This window comes from Alexandromys fortis, unplaced genomic scaffold (genome assembly GCF_014885135.2).
Source record: "Alexandromys fortis isolate MF-2015 unplaced genomic scaffold, M_Fortis_MF-2015_v1.1 scaffold_27, whole genome shotgun sequence".
In the NCBI taxonomy this organism is placed as follows: domain Eukaryota; kingdom Metazoa; phylum Chordata; class Mammalia; order Rodentia; family Cricetidae; genus Alexandromys; species Alexandromys fortis.
In genome coordinates this window covers 3,663,744-3,678,972 of record NW_026067952.1, presented here as the reverse complement: position 1 = coordinate 3,678,972, position 15,229 = coordinate 3,663,744, and the positions used below count along the sequence as shown (strand labels likewise).

General features: G+C 41.8%; 1 protein-coding gene across 2 annotated transcripts in view; it reads left to right on the top strand.

Moving 5' to 3' along the window:
* Window positions 1-15,229, top strand: part of Stk4 (serine/threonine kinase 4) — an 89,216-nt gene that overhangs the window by 64,091 nt on the left and 9,896 nt on the right. The gene's annotated exons all lie outside the window — the stretch shown is intronic.

The window sequence follows — 15,229 nt, the reverse complement described above, 5'->3', positions numbered from 1 at the left end:
TCCTTATGTGTGATGTCTTATTGGGAGGATACTCTGCAGTTAGTACAGCCTCTCTACGGCCACATGTTCAGTTGCTGGTGGTGACTTTAAAGATGGTTAATGTAGGAACCTACTCATAAGTTAGGAATTATATGCATACATACACATATATTAGAAATTTTGCTTTTGGTTTTTAATGTCTTAATGTTTTAAGTGGCACTCTATGTTAGCTGCCTATTTAGGTTTTTGTTTTTTCAGAGAGGAGTAGATGTTCTCAAAGGAATCTCCTCTGCTAACCTGTTGCTATTTATATAAAGTACCTAATTTGTAAGACTAATTTAGTCATAATACCATGTGCCACAGGAGAATGAGCAATCATTGTCCTGGCCAGACATGGTTTGCTTGCCCCAGACATCAGTCAGAATACTGCCAAGTTGGTGATAACAAGCGAAGAGGTCCCTGGGGGCCTAGGATTCCTAACTGCTGCCATGAGAGCCTGACATCTCAAAGTGTGAATCTTCTAACAGCTAAGGCCAGATCTGGTGGAGTTACTTTAATGTTGTAGTTTGAAGTCAGAAAAGAAAAAGAACTAAATTCAGTGTTGTTTATTCATCCAGAAGTTTCCAAAGGCTTCAAGATATTTTAAGTGTATATTAGCTATTGATCTAGAAAACGTTTTTAAGTTTGTCTGTGTATAATTATTTCTTTACTACTGAGATTGCAGCCTTGAGTTTTCATTGTGATCTTGTTCGCCTGAATGCAAGTTTTCCTTACTTTCCTTGGCTTGTCAGAAATACCTTATCCAGACTTTGCAGCTTTGCATCCTATGTCTTTTCTCATGTGGCTCTTGATAGTTCATCTGTGTTAGAGGTCCAGGTTCCTGGTATATGAGATGCTGAGAAGAGTAAAGGAGAGATTTAGGCCAGTTTTCTTCTATCCAAAGTAAGAGTCTGTTACAACTCTGCCAGCAGAGATGGAGGCAGGAAGATGGCGCTCAAGGCTGGCCCAGCTCTAAATGGAGGGCCTCTGAATGAAGGCAGCCCTGACAAGGAGAGCTTATTTCAACATCAAGATGTCCCCTTGCGAGGCAGTCTCTGTCCCAGTATGATCACTGTTTAAAACGCTTGCCTCTCCACTCCCAACCAGGCATAGCGTAACCAGCCTTGTCTACAGCAGACGTCCGTTTACTCCTCTGACAACCCTGGGATGAAGGCAGATCTATTTTCCATGCTTCCTGTCAGTGTTCGAGTTGGAGTACTGAGATTTCAAGATGGCAGGGTGGAGAAGAAGTGGTATTGAGATGAGTCAAGGGGAGTTCACCCATGGGCCTTTATTTTGTTACATGCAGGAGAAGGCACAACCAGCATTATTGGTGGTTCTACACATCCAAGACTGGGGGTTTTTGACTGGAAAATGTTAGATTAACATTTATTAAAGATTCTATAAAATTGCAGTTGGGCCTCTGCATGGAAGGGAGTTATTACCACAGATACCAAAGTGACTGCTCCTCTAATTAATATGGCTTTCAGTATCAGGTCCTGACTTAACTGTGTGATGAGTAGCCTGTCTTGTTTCTAAGATGGAAAGGATAATATCTGGAGCCCAGAGGGGAGACTGCTGATGTAAGGAAATAGGGCAATTTATCCGATGTAAGAGGCCCTTTGTAAATGCCATCTCCCTTTGTTTCTGTCTGCCTTCGCATCCTTTCTTGATACATTATCCTTGGAGTAAGCCTTAGTTGCTTAAATCTTTTCCTCAGTGGTTTGCCTGGACTCCCTGATGAAAGTAGAGATGCATTTCCAAAGAACACTTACTCCCAAATGGGCTAATTTACAAAACAGAGGAATTAAAACTTTGCTAGTGGGAAAAACCCAAGTTGTCTTATGTATTATTTTTAGATTAGCTCAGCCCATCCTGCCTGTCCTCCCTCTCTCCCTTCTCCCCACTCCCTCCTCCCTTTTGTCCCTTTTACGAATTTATTCCATGTAATCCCCCCCATTTCATGACCTGCTGGTGTTTCGGGATTTCTTACACCCCGGAGTTCTAGTACATACCTGTGACAGCACACTTTGGCCAGCAGATGCCGCCCTTTTGCTTCTTGTGCGCCGCCACTGTATGCAGTGTTGTGGCAGAGGCTGTCAGTTATGCCCAGTGCATTTCAGAATTAATTTACCAGTCTTGAATTTGACTTTGTATGAAGTAACATCCCTTGAAAATGAGTACCTCATCATTTAGACCCATAGAACGAACATCAGATTGCCTGAGAAGAGAGATCAGTGACCTTCGCCTTAGCTGGGACCTTAGTTGAGTGGCTGTCCTCTTTGAACTTGAGATTTGTGGTTTGCAGAAATCAAGCATGATACCATCTGTCCTGATTTTTTCTTTGGGGTTGGATAAAGAATAAAAAGAAATATAGATTGGTTTGTGAACCAAATTTAAGATCCATGGTAAAAATTCTGTTAGCATAAAATTTTAAGGCTGTTTATGTTTGAGTTATATATTATTATTATTTTATTTCTAGTTCACATTTTATCATTGTAAAAAATATTGTTAGCTCTTTGAGAGATGAGAGGTAATCCAGGGACAACAGAAGGTCAAAGCATTGGTAAGCCAGACACAGGGCATGCCCAGCGATTGTAATGATACCATCATTTAATACAAAGGCTAATGCAGTTAATGTATAGCTATGCTCTTTTATTCAAATGATATAGTATTTTGTGAGAGAATAAGATATGGTTTCATAATAGCTTGAGAAATGAAGGCCCAGAGACCTTTTTATTTATTTTTATTGTTTGTGTATGTCTGTGTGAGCACATTGGATCCTCTGGAACTGAAGTTACAGAGAATTGTGAGCTGCTATATGGTTGCTGGGAATTGAACCCAGGTCCTCTGGAAGAACAGCCAGTGACCTTAAATGCTGAGCCATCGCTCCAATCCCCAGAGACTTTTTATAAAAAAGTCAGTTTTTTTCTCACTTCATGCCAGAATCAGGTCTAGAACTCACTATCCCCAGATCATTTCCTGTTTCTGTTAACGCTTGGATTCTTCCTGTTACTGAAAATTGCCAAGGCTGTGAGCCAATGTTAGGTACTTAGTTTGTGTTCCAAGCCAGAAAAAAAAGAATCATTTTTAATACGTAATAGGAGCAGACATAAACAGGGAGGATGACAGCAGAAGGATATTTCAGGATCCTTGACTCAAAGTGTGCTTTTCTACTTATTCAGAATACAAAGAAGATGGACATACTTCATTGTATTATTCATCTAAGTTGAAACAATCTTTTGCTACTCTATATTACTTTGTAACTATGGGCTTTACAGTAATATGTTGGCAGGAAATGTCATACCAACTAAAAAGACATTATTATTTTAGGCATCCTTTTGGCTTTGACCAAATGTAACCTCTGTCAGAACAAAGATGCCTATTGTAGGGGAATCTTAATGGCTATTGCAAAGACTTTGATGGCTTTTCTGCTGGTACCTCTGTCACAATGTGCCTACTAAACTTGTTCATGAATTTGCCCAAGTTTTTCTTTCATGCTCTCCTCTCCTGTCTGAAAGTATGTGCTTTCCTGCTAGTTCCCCTCCCGCCCATGCCCCATCAGTAATAGATACTAAATATTTTTAACAGTCAATGTATGTGTTGATTATTCACTGGGATACTTGCTGCCTTCAGACTAGGTTGTAGGGGCTGGCGAGGTAGCTTAGGGGTTAAGGACACTTGCTGTTCTTAGAGAGGACCTGTACCCAATTCCCAACAACCACATGATGGCTCACAATCATCTATAATTCCAGTTCCAGGGGCTTTGACATCCTCTTCTGGCAGGCAAACATGCATGCATGCAAAGATTCCCATATGCATAAAATAAACATAAAAAAAACTATGGGTTGTAGAGTTTAGATAAAAATGGCCATCAAAGTGCATATTGTGTTTATGCCCATGTAAACTTTTTATCCCCTTCATTTCTCACACTGTCTTCTCAAAGTATATCTTATCCCTACTCATTTGGTAACACGGCTTGGAAGCACAAGGTGATTGTATGGCTCATGCAGAGTACGTGACTACTAAGTGATGAGTTTAGGCTTTTAACTTCCTTATGTGGAGCCTGTTACTGTCCTTCAGGTAACATGCTCTTCTGCCTGGGAAATGCCCATTGTGTGCTGCTGCTGAGCCTCTGTTTGATTCAGGTGCTGTGTGTTTCTTTCTCTGATGTGCCAAATGTTTGGCAATAGCCACAGCACACAAGTGTTCAGAATGTGCTATTTAATTCTGTCATTTTAGTCCATTCATGCATTCTTTGCAGAACTGTTATTTATTTGAGATTTTCGTGTTGAAATAGCTTTTCACCTGTGTCTATAGGACCGAGTTAATTAGAGTATAAATATGACAGGCCTGGATTGAAGTTGGACGAACTAGTTAAGCGTTTAGGAAGTGCCCAGTAGTCTACTCTATTATAATATTGGGTTTGTTTTTACAGTTCAGCTTTACATATATAGAGAGTGGTGGGTTAGGGATCAGGGTTCAGGTCTGACAGTGGCCAGCTTTGGGTTCTTGTCAGGCCCCTTACCTTCTAGTTTTAAAAGTTCTTCAAGCACTCTCAAAATCTTTTGCTCTTTACTCATCTTTAAAATGGAGCTGCTGTATATTTTTCACGGCAGCCATCCAAGCTTGAAAGAACTAGAGATGGCCTGTGAAAGATGCTTAGGGCCCTCACGTTTCTTTTGGTGATGGCTTGGGCTTCAGAACATTTAAGCAGACACCTGCGTCACGGGAACTGAGCAAGAACAGTTGTCTCATGAGGTCTGTAACTGTGGCCAGATGCTTAGCATGGAACAAATGTCCTGACTGCATTTGCCTTGGGGTTATTGACAATAATAAATTTAAAATGCTTTTAAAGTACTTAGCAGAGTAAGCATTTAGTAAATTTCATGTTCATATTTAATACTTACGGTGGTAAAGACGAGTGAACCAGCAAAAGGAAAGAAGGGTTAAATGAGGTGAACCACCCCCACAGGAAGGTGAAAGGAAGCTCTAGCACTCCTTTAGTTCTGGCAGTTCAGACTTGCCTTCAGTGCTTATTTGTAGTGTGACTCAAAAAGCCCAGAGACAGAAGCTGGGGTTCAGCCTGCAGGTCAGAAAGCAAAGTGGCCAGCCACAGGCTCTTACCTCGACTTCAGTCCTAAACGGCGACCCTGCCTCCGGGAATCTCAGGGTGAGACTGAGCAAGAGCCATCTCCTCCCCTCTGATCATCCTCTCTAGTGCTGGAATTAAAGGCATGCACCACTGCTGCCTGGTTTCTATGGCAAACTAGTGTGGCTACTGGGATTAAAGGTGCATGTCACCATGGTCTGGTCTGTAAGTATGGCCAGTGTGGCCATTTTACTCTCCGAACTTCAGGCAAGCTTTAGTTATTAAAATACAAATGAAATATCACTACATCACACAGCTGAGTTCTGGCATTCATGTTCTTAGGGTTTAAGTATCAATCATGCTGATTGACACACTGACAATCTGGTTGTTTTTCTGACCAGCATGCTTCCCTGCTGTGCTTCCCCCTTGAAAGCCGGACAGTTCTCACACTGACACTCTTTTTCAAAGCAGTTCTTCTTCTGATGGCACAGTATGAAGGGGCATGGTGGGGTGTGCAGGACAGAGACAAAGAGCTGCCCTGTTTGTGAAGCTCTTGCACAGCCTGGGCTCCCGAGGGGCCAGTTACTGAGAAGGAGCAGACTAATGCCCTCCTACAGACTCATTGCCCTCTCCCATTTGCTCTTTATTTAGAAAAATTGTGGCAAAACTATTCTAGGATTTTATAGCCTTCACACATGGCTGTGTGTAGTTTGAGTTTAAAATATCTTAGGGAGTGGTGTTTAAAATGAGTACAGTCGAGAATTTTGCTACCCCTCCCAAGTGCTCTTTGCAGCTGCAGCAGCGAGCAAAGGCTGTTTTCACACGTTGTAGGGAAATGTTCCATTCCAGATTCAGTGAAGAGTTCCCACTTTCGGGAGAGCTGTTGAGACTGTGATTACAAACTGCAGCCGTTCTAGGAGTAATTGAAAATAGTTCCTGGGATGAATTAAGATCTCGCAGTAAAAATACCATACACAAGCTACCACATTATCTGTGGCAGCCTTCCCTGAGCCAGCCTGGCTAATGAGAAAATCAGGTGCCCAGAAGTTTATTGCCGAAGGGGTGTTTAACAAGGGACCCTTCGTGTGTTTAGATGAGATAGTGTTTGGGTTCATGGTATTTGGTCAATGTGTGAATTTTATATATGTGAGGCGCAGGAGTTTACCCTTTTCCGGTCTCACTACCTCTCCTCCTGCTCACAAGTTTTTTCCTATGGAAAAATGAAAATCAAAGAGGATAGCCAGGCCCACTCTCCATTGCCTGACCTCTGGCTTTCTGGTGCAGTCCTGAGGGTCTGTGACACTGATGCCCTATCAGTGACATCCTGTGGGCACTCAGTTGTGACAGAATAGATAGATGGGCACTCAGCATCCAGAGTAAATCCTCACTCAGCTGTGTGGGACTCGGGACAGGAGAGCTAATTTGGCCCATGGCACATGGGATGTGTGTGACTTGGATTACTAAAGTGAGCTCTGGTTGGGTCATAGTGCTGAAAACGTTTGTGTTTGTGTTTGTGACCCATGATTTAATGAAGCTGTAAAGTTAGGGACATGTTGGAGGTGTGTATATAACACAATACTTTCTGACCACAGTTGTCCCTCCCTCTACTGCTCCCAGTTCCCCTTCCCCTCTTCCCTCTCCCTGAGATTCACTTCTCCTTCATTTCCCTTCAGAATAGAGTAGGCCTTCCAGAGGTAACAACCGAGTACAGTAAGATACAATAAGACTAGGCCCAAACCCTTACACCAAGGCTGGACTGGGCAACCCAGTAGGAGGAGAAAGGTCCCAAGAGCAGGCAAAAGCATCAGAAATACCCCCACTCTCACTGTTAAGAGGCCCACAGAAACACCAAGCTATACAGCCATAACATATATGCAGAGGACCTAGCCCAGACCCATGCAGGTTCTGTGACTGTCCCTGCAGTCTCTGTGATCTCTCTCCTATGAAGCCCTGCTTAGTTGATTCTGTGTGCCATGTTCTCTTGGTATCCTTGTCCCCCCCCCCCCACTCCTACAATTCTTCCTCCTCCTCTTCTGCAGGCTTCCTTGAACTTTTAATATTAGTAAACATTGTTTTAAGGAACTTCGTTGCATATTATGCCCTTAGTATTAACTCCTGCAGGTGGAATTATTGAGTCAAAGTATAGACTAGAAATTGTGATAGTCTTATTTCCCCTGTTATTTTTGTAAGGGAATTGACAGTTTGTTACTTAATTTTCTTTGAAATTTTGATTTTCAAAAAAATTATTTGTGAACTAAGATACAAACCCAGTAGCATATGTGATAAAGATATGTCTCAATTTTTTAAAGTGTGTATATGTGTTATGCGTGTGCGTTTACATGTGACGGGAGTGCAAAGTTGCATTTGCTTAGGAAGTGACTGCTCACTGCTATGTTGAGGTAGGATCGCTTGCTGAACTCACAGCTTGCCACTCTGGCTAGTCAAGCTTGCCAGCTTGCCCCAGTGATACATTTGACTGTAGGTAATTGCCATACCCTCTCGGTATCCATATGAGTTTTGGGGTCTGCACTCTGGTCCCCATGCCGTGTGTTAACTGTTTTAGCCACTGAACTAAGTCTCCAACCCTCTTTGCAGTTTTAAAAACTTGAATTGTATATATTAACTATTCAGACATTTTGAATTTATGTATTTTGATTTATTAATTTCCATCTGTTGTAGAATGTCATCTCATTTAGAAAATATTTTCATATCCTAAGACTACAAATATTAAGCCCTGCTTTGTTTTAGTTTTTTCCCAGTATGTAATCTGTTTGGAATTTGTCTTGGTAGAAGGAGTAAGGTAGCCACCCAGCTTTATATCTTTCTTAGTTTCTTTTGCTGACAACCAAGAATTTTCAAAATGTGTGGTTAATTTAGAGGTATCAGCTCAGCGCAGCATCTGTATGTAAAAGTGGCTTGTTTCTGCAGATGGAAGGTTCCTTCTTGGGACTTGGTGTTTCAGTCGTCCTGTTTTTAAAAGCCCCCAGAAAGGAACTGTGAAACACCATATTGATTTTGGCATTGATTTTAATGCATCTCAAATAGGCTGATTCCACAGAACTTGATACAGAGTGTTTCTTCTATGTCTTGATGCCTTTTTGCCAAGCAAAACTGGTTATTTCTGACCAAAAGGCGCTGAACTGAAAAAAAGTAAGGTGGCCTCTTTGGCTTGTGCAGTTCATGATTTCACTTTGGATGCAGTGCGTTTAATTTTCCCCTTAAGCTCTACTCATCAGCAGTGGTCTTGTGTTCTGTGCTCGGGGCTGTTTGGAGGGTGCATTCCGTGCTGTCTCTCCAAGTCCTGGTGCTAATAACTGTATCTTTAGATGTGTGTCTGTTTCCTTGGCGTTTCAATGAGTAGATATCTGGTTGAGTAGAGATCGGTTGCCTTCTTTTGGCTGCTGCGGCTCCAACACACATACATGCATGCACGCGCGCACACACACACACACTACACCTTTTTAAAAATTATACTTTTCTCATGAAGCTAGTGAGTACCACCTGATGTAATGTGTATAAAATATGTAGACATCCCTGGCCTATATTAAGCATTTGATAAATGTTATTTTTTTCTTGTTTTTTAGTGTTGCTGTGATCTTCTAGGATATCACACTGCCTCCACTCCAGTTATAAAAAGAATGCTTTGTGCCCATTCCAGGAAGTTTAGGGAGGGAGGAAAAGCTTAGATACCACTTGTTATTTATCATCCTCAGTGACAATTGCTTTGATTTTGAGGTATTTCCTTCTGGGTTTTTATTATTATAATCTTAGATGATTGAAGTCTTTCTGCATGTAGTTGTTATTTTTTCATTTAATATAACCTACCTATTTTATTGTATAATTAAAAACATTTGTAGAACCATCTTTAACAAATTATTGTTTTAAATTGTGTATGTGGGCATGTGCACGTGAGTACAGGTGCCAACAGAGGCCAGAAGTGTTGGATCCTGGGACTGGAGTTCCAGGCACTGGGAATTGACTTTAGTCCTCTGGAAGAACAGTGCACACTCTTAACTGATGCGCCAACTGTCCAGACCTCCTAGAACTATCTTTTTAAAAATATTTTTTTGAGATAAAGTCTGGCAGTAATCTAGACTGACCTCAAATTCATAATCTTCCTTCCTCAATTTCCCTTGGAAATATAGCTAGGTATTACCATTCCTGACTTTAAGTACTTGTTTATGGTCATATAACAGCCATAATATTGCATTATTTTGATTGAATTAATCAGTCTCCTTTATTTGATACTTAGTATTTGAGACTTTTTTTGATTAGCTTAGATCATTCCAATTTATTGAGCCAAGAATTCTTCTTGCCCACATGAGAGAGAGGTTCAGGATTTAGTTTTTGTCCTTGCTTTTATTGGTGGGGACTCCTCCTCGCCCAGTTAAGAATGTGAAGTAGTCAGGATATTAACTATTGAGACTCTGTGCTCTCAAACTCTTTTCACTGTTTACTTTTAAAACATTTTCAGGTGAGAAAGAAAAAAAAAATTTCTTTCCCTCACAGGCCTGGGCTAGAAGAAAGCTGAATGGAGACTGAGTAGTATTTAGGTCATGGCCTGATGGTGCCATGTGAGTGCCCAGGACTAGCCAGGGTAAATGCTGGTTGCATGTTAATGGGTCCTCACTGGGGATGATCATGCTGAGCAGTTTCTGGTGAGAAGACTCTGCTAAATGGTCCCTGACAGGACACACTGTTTTTTTTCTTTCTTTCTTTCTTTCTTTCTTTCTTTCTTTCTTTCTTTCTTTCTTTCTTTCTTTCTTTTTTTTCTCTATACAGCCAGTTTTAAAGTATGTTGAGACTGAACTCGTTTGTGCTTTGGAATATGAGATCTTGTGCTCTTTACTTTGAGAAACCTGGCCAAAAATAGCAATCTGAAAAAGACGTGTGTGTCAGGCTTGCCAAGGAGAGCTGCTGTGTAGATATGCTTTCTGAGAAACCCCACAACTAGTGAATGTCGTCTTTGTCTCAGAACCCACAGCCGCCTGCTGTCTGCTGTGATTGCAGTATCGGATCTGAGCTTAGTTTTTAACAGTTACTGAGATGGCACTGGAAAAGGGACTTAAAACGCTTGTGGTTTGTGACTCCAGGGGTCACTTAAAGCACATACAACAAAAGTAAGAATGCACTGAAACAGAAAGCCCCCGAAACAGCATTGCTATCAGCTAGATGTTCTTTTCATTTGCTCTGCTGAGGTCTGAGACTGCCTGGTCCTTGGTTGCATGGCTTCTTTTTTAAAGTTCATGCTTCTGTTCTGCCATTCTGGTGTTGAAGGATAATTTTAATCTCAAATGCTAGATATTGGAGTGCAGACTGACTCAGAAATGGACACTAAAAACTGCAAACAAGTATCTTGGCACCGTGGGCACTATGAGGCCTTCTGAAGGCCACTTCCCTCTTCTCTGTGACCTTACAGGGCTGACAGTCAGGAATGGCAGCCTTTCAGGAGTAAGGGGACTAACGACCTGTGCTCTGCTCCTGTGAGAGGTCTGGCAGAGGTGTTATGCAATGCTTTCTTGACCACCTCTGGTCATTTTTAAGAAGTGGCAGAATTCCACAAGCTGGTGGATAGGCTGTATCTTTGCTCAGCTCTGAAGAGACTGCATTTTAAGTTTTCAACTAAAATTCTTCCTCAGGGAACTTCTACACACGTAATTTTGGTTATTCTTCACAAATTCTCAGGTTAGTGGGGGGTTACCTGGATTTTCCATGCTACAGATGTAGAAAGCTGTAATATCTTGCCTCTAGCCACTTTAGTGTTGCCATAAATTGGCTTGGACAGAATTTGGGCGTCTGTATGCTAGCTCTTTATTACTGAATCAGGCAGCCAGTTCAAGCATGCTCTTATATTCCAGTGCTGATTAGAACATGGGTGTTGTTTGTTCCGTGTCTGAGATGATGAGGGTGAAAATTTCAAGAGATGTGGGATGATTATTTCATTAAAAGTACAGACTCTAGTCTCAGACACAGATTCTATTTTAGTCTTTGTTGATGTTTGCTGGTGTAACCTTAGAAGATAGGATTAATTATGTTAATTCCTCACATCTCAGATTCCATCTGTAGAGTCATATTAAGAATGTTAGTGGTAAGACTTAGTGATGGTCAAATGAAATGAGTATGTGTGCTGAAACATTAATACATGGCCAGCTGTGAAGACAGTTAATAGATGTTAGAATGGCTCTTGTGCGACTGCTCAGCTGTAGTCCTAGCACTTTGGGAGACCAAGGAAGGAGGGGTGCTAAAGGTTGGAGGCCAGCCTGGGACCCTGTCTTAAAAAGAAACTTTTACTATATAACTGAATTCTTGAATTTTGCCTCCTCGTTAGAACAATGCCGGTAGGGTTTCTGCTTGCTCTTTAGATGGTTTCCCTTCTGTATGTGTGTGTGTTTGTTTTTCTGTCTGCAGGTCTGCTCTGGGGTTTCTTTTACTTTATTTGCTAAGGATGACAGCATTATCATCATGACAAGAGCTGGGGTAAATGGCATCGCTGGACTCCTCTCACAGTCAGTAGCTAGCCATATCGCCAGCACTGGGGGTTAGGGCAATAGCTTTTCTCAGCTTACAGAGAAAACACTTTGCTCAGTAATGCCATGGTTGTCTCTGTGTTAGGCGTCTGTGACTCATTTGAGGATTGTTGTAGTTAGGATTTCTATTGAGACAACATGGCAACTCTTATAAGAAAAACATTTAATTGGGGTGGCAGCTTACAGAGATCGAGTTTATTATCATAATGGCGAGACATAGCCACAGGCAGGCATGGTGCTGGAGAAGTAGCTGAGAGGCCCACATCTTGCAGGCAACAACAGGAAGTGGTCTGTATTACTGGGAGTAGCTTGAGCATAGGAGAACTCAAAGCCTGCCCCCACAATGACACACTTCCTCCAACAAGGCCACACCTCCTAATAGTGCCACTCCCTTTGGGGGCCATTTTCTTTTAAGCCACCACAAGTATGGTTTTAAATCTAGCTCATCATACTTTGTCATTGCTGTCAGACTTTTTAGTCCTCAGTCTTGTTTCATTCTAGATAAATCTGGGTCTTGCCTCCTTGAAATTTTGATTTTGTTTGAAGTCTTTAATGCATGGGCATTGAACTTTCATCTCCATGATAGATCCCTCGCTAAGCCAGTGTGAGGCTCTTCACTCAGGCTGGCACTCAGAAATACGGTAGAAGATGACAGAGTCACATTTTCTTTTTTTTGTTCTAATTAATTTATTCATTTATTTTACATTCTGACTGCAGTTTCCCCTCTCTCCTGTCCTAAAGTTCCCCTCCCCCTCCTCAATGCCCCCCCCCCATAGGCCTCCTCATGGATATCAACAAAGCATGTCATATCAAGTTGAGGTAGGACTAAGTTTCTCCACCTGTACAAAGGCTGGGCAAGTCAGCTTAGTATGAGGGAGGAATAGGTAACAAAGACCAGCCAAAGCATCAGGGACAGCTCCTGCTCCCACTGCCAGGAATCTCACAAGTAGGCCAAGCTATACAACTGTCACACATATGAAGAGAGCCTAGATCAGTCACCTGCAGGCTCCCTGACTGTTGGTCCAGACTCTGTGAGCTCCTATGAGCCCCAGTTAGTTGTTTCTGTGGGTTCTCTTGTGATGTCCTGACCCCCCTGGATTGTACAATCCTTCCTCCCTCCCTTCATCAGGATTCCCCAAGCTCAGCCCAGTGCTTGGCTGTGAGTCTCTGCATCTGTTTCCATCAATTACTGATGAAGGCTTTCTGATGACAGTTGGGCTAGTCACCAATCTCTACGTATAGCAGAATATCATCAGGCATCATTACATTGACATTTTTTTCACTCCAATCCTGTGTGGTTCTATCCTAGGTCTCTGGGCCATCCAGCCTCTGAGTCCTGACACTCCAGGCAGGGTCAGGTGTGGGCTCACTCTTGTGGTATGAGTCATTGGTTGACCACTCTCAGAACTTCTGTGACATCTTTGCCCCCACCTCCCACCCGAACAATACAGACTGTAGGTCAAAGGTTGTGTGGCTATATTGGTGTTCTGATCTTTCCACTGGAAATCCTGCCTGGTCACAGGTGATGGCTGGTTCCACCATTTCTAGGCGTCTTAGCTGGGGTCATTGTAGATTCCTGGGAGTTTCCCTTGCACCAGGTTTTTACCTGACCACGAAATGCTGTCCTCTCCCCCTTCCAGTCATCTCTTTCAACACACTTTCCCTTTTAATACATACACGTAAGGCTGTAAAATTCCCTTAAATGTTATCTTACCACCGGCAACTTTTGATATGTAGGTATTTGTTTTATAAAGTCTGGTTCATTGAGATTGAATTTACATAATATAAAATTTGTTCCTGTTACTTATAGGTTGATGAACTTTGACAGATATGTACAATTTTATAAATAACCATAGTTAAGTCACCTTGAAGTTTCCCCATGACCCAGTTTTTGTCTGTGCATATGCCTTTTCTAATTTATATGAATAGAAGCATATTTTTGGCCTTTTGTGTGTGGTTTATTTAACTTAAATAGACAGTTCTGAGATTTGTCTCTTTCATCCATCTTACTGCATTTATCTGGGTTTTGTTTTCTGAGTTCCTTTAGTTGTATGGATACTAGACTTTGTCTAGTTAGGTGAAATTTTCAGTGGAAGAAAGTGAGAATATTTTGAGTCTGTGCTTGGGCTATGTTTTAGTCGGGGTTACTGTTTTGGTGATGAAACACCATAACCCAAAACAAGTTGGGGAGGAAAGGGTTTATTCTGCTTACACTTCCACATCATAGTCCATCACTGAAGGAAGTCAGAACAGGAACTCAAACAGGGCAGGCACCTGGAGGCAGAAGCTGATTCAGAGGCCATGAAGGGTGCTGCTTACTTGCTTGCTCTTGATGGATTGCTCAGCCTGCTTTCTTACAGAACCCAGGACCACCAGCCCAGGGATGGCTCCACCCACAAGAAACTGGGCCCTCCCCCATCATTCACTTAGAAAATGCCCTACAACTTGCCTACAGCCAGATCTTATGGAAGCATTTTCCCAGTTGAGGCTTCCTCCTCATAAGGGTGTGTATGTGTGTGTACGTGTGTGTTGAAACTAACTTTGAATTTTTGAGAGCAAAAGAGAGCCTTTCTATGTAGCCCAGACTGACCTTGAACTGAAACCCTCATGCCTCAGCCTCCCAAGTACTCCTGAGGACTATAGGTGTGCACCGCTGTACCACAGCCTCAGTTTGTGTGTTAACAGTCAGACCTTGTGTAGGATGCTTTGGCTTCTTTATCTGCCAGGAAGAGAGAAGCAGCAGCCTGACCTTCCTACTCTTTTGGAAATTTCCAGCTCAAGAAAGTGCACAGAAGCCACAGTCTGCTGGGATTGTTAAGTGATTAGCCAACCCTTTCCTTAAATTATTAAGCTGCATTAAAACAGCAGTTTGGTGTACTTGTTGTTTTAGGTCTTTCTCTCTTCTGAAAGATTAATGTCGCTACAAGAACGACGTTAATCTCAGTGTCTCCCTTTAGGGTTTGAAATGTCAGGAGCCTCTCATCCTGTACTGTTCTTGCCCTCCACCCTTTAGGCATTCATACTTATTCTACAGTGTTTAGTGTGTTTATTAACTTCTGGAGGTTTTCCTCTGAAAGTTTGACCTTCTTAAGTATGAACTTTATGTGTCATTCAGAGCTACTCTTAAAATAGGTTATCTTAAAGAGCAATGCAATCAAACAGGACCAAGAGAATCTTTTCTTCAGAGTGCTAGGAGTCAAGCCCAGGGTCTTATAAATAGAAAACAAATGGTCCACCAGAGGTAAACCCCAATCCAAGGGAACTGTTTTGTCCATTTTCCTTGTAGCTTTATTATAATCAGTACACTGGACGAGCTGTTCATTTTGATTTAGAATGCATGGGTCAGTTTTGAGCAATTGATATAATGTTATTTAATGATTTAAATTTGTTCTCTTAAGCCTATGTATTTATTGATTATATATATACTTTTAAAGCCTCTGAACAGCCCAGTGTCTTCCTAGTGTTTGAGAGAGTCCAGTAAGACATCGGTGACATCGGTGTCACTTTCAAGTAGAGGTTTACAGTACAAGGATATATTTCTTAATTAAATTTTTATTAAGAACTTTTTCCTACTGGCTTGGGAATATGTTTG